The sequence below is a fragment of the Colletes latitarsis genome, chromosome 14 (assembly GCF_051014445.1).
Source record: "Colletes latitarsis isolate SP2378_abdomen chromosome 14, iyColLati1, whole genome shotgun sequence".
In the NCBI taxonomy this organism is placed as follows: Eukaryota; Metazoa; Arthropoda; class Insecta; order Hymenoptera; family Colletidae; genus Colletes; species Colletes latitarsis.
In genome coordinates this window covers 1,063,093-1,065,000 of record NC_135147.1, presented here as the reverse complement: position 1 = coordinate 1,065,000, position 1,908 = coordinate 1,063,093, and the positions used below count along the sequence as shown (strand labels likewise).

Genomic DNA, 1,908 nt, shown 5'->3' with positions numbered 1-1,908 from the left:
GAATAATCGCAAACGACGACGCGTCGATTGTGCGGCCATCGTTGCTCGCGCGACTAACGACGATCAGCCGAGACGGCTGTAGTTTATCGCATCGATTTCATCGAGCAACCGATGGACGCTGCCGCGTTCGTTCGTAAATGAATGTTATACATACTCACGGATAGCCTGAGGCGAATGATCGCAAACGACGACGCGTCGATTTTGCGGCCATCGTTGCTCGCGCGACTAACGACGACCAGCCGAAACGGCTGTAGTTTATCGCATCGATTTCATCGAGCAACCGATGGACGCTGCCGCGTTCGTTCGTAAATGAATAATATACATACTCATGGCTAACGTGAGGCGAATAATCGCAAACGACGACGCGTCGATTGTGCGGCCATCCGTTGCTCGCGCGACTAACGACGACCAGCCGAGAAGGCTGTAGTTTATCGCATCGATTTCATCGAGCAACCGATGGGCGCTGCCGCGTTCGTTCGTATATGAATATTATACATACTCACGGATAGCCAGAGGCGAATAATCGCAAACGACGACGCGTCGATTTTGCGGCCATCGTTGCTCGCGCGACTAACGACGACCAGCCGAGACGGCTGTAGTTTATCGCATCGATTTCATCGAGCAACCGGTGGACGCTGCCGCGTTCGTTCGTAAATGAATAATATACATACTCATGGCTAACTTGAGGCGAATAATCGCAAACGACGACGCGTCGATTTTGCGGCCATCGTTGCTCGCGCGACTAACGACGACCAGCCGAAACGGCTGTAGTTTATCGCATCGATTTCATCGAGCAACCGATGGGCGCTGCCGCGTGCGTTCGCCCGATTGCGCGTGAAGTTACTGTTCGGAACCAAGAATATACGGGTGTATTATACCCGTTTGGTCGCAGCCACGCGCAAAGGCTTTTGAATGTACTGTACGCCCGGCCGTCGAACGATGGTTTTCCGTCATTCAGGAAACAAAAAGAAACTTTTGTCGTCGATATGGCGCGTTCAATCCTCCGTCGATACGCTGGTCGGAGGTGCGAACATCGAATATTTTTAAAGCAAAGAACAAGGAGCATTTTTAAATACAAAGAGAAAAATTGTAAATTGTATATGATTACCCTGAACGGTGGATCACTTGGCTCGTGGGTCGATGAAGAACGCAGCTAATTGCGCGTCAACGTGTGAACTGCAGGACACATGAACATCGACATTTCGAACGCACATTGCGGTCCACGGATAAAATTCCTGGACCACGCCTGGCTGAGGGTCGTTCACTTGTCCTAAAACTGCTTGCGTTGTTCTCAGATTCCCTAACCCCGCCGTCGTTTACCTCTCCTTTCGGGGAGATGGCGAAGAACGTTTCGGAGCCGGGTCGATGAAGAGAAAGGTATCAACGTACGAGCGAGAATTTGGGTATTTCGTTGGCGTTTGTCGCTGGACGTACGAAAAAGAATAAATATTATATATTATTGGCAAGTTTGCGCACCCCTTGCGTGGTGAGGCAGAGATCAGTCTGGACTCGCGCGAGTGTTTTACGGCGTCGTGCGTCGTGTTGTCTGGAGTATCATCACGACCGCCCGTTAAAGCACCGCTCCTACGATTTCTGACTTTGACGGCACTAAAAACCACCGTGGGGCGCAAATCGCGTTTCGTACAAATCTAATGATTACCGGCGCTCCCGACGTTGCCCGAAGTTAATAATTTATGCAAAGGAAAGAGAAAATAAAGCGTATACTAGTTTTGGAGCATAACAAAAAGGACACTGGAAAGAAATTTGACCAAACACTGATAATTATGATATGTAATATATGCCCTACCACGTGAAATTTGTGGTATCCGTCGGTCGTCGTCTTCCTCTCTGTTCGTTCGTACAGCCCCAGGGAAAAATGATAATTTATCAAACGAATCGGACGATCAT

The 1,908-nt window shown here is 49.4% G+C and overlaps 1 non-coding gene across 1 annotated transcript; it reads left to right on the top strand.

Moving 5' to 3' along the window:
• The first annotated feature begins 1,105 nt into the window (after positions 1 to 1,105).
• LOC143350525 (5.8S ribosomal RNA) lies at positions 1,106 to 1,260 on the top strand. Its single transcript, XR_013081143.1, has one exon. It is a non-coding gene; the product is annotated as a 5.8S ribosomal RNA (ribosomal RNA).
• The last annotated feature ends 648 nt before the right edge of the window (positions 1,261 to 1,908 follow it).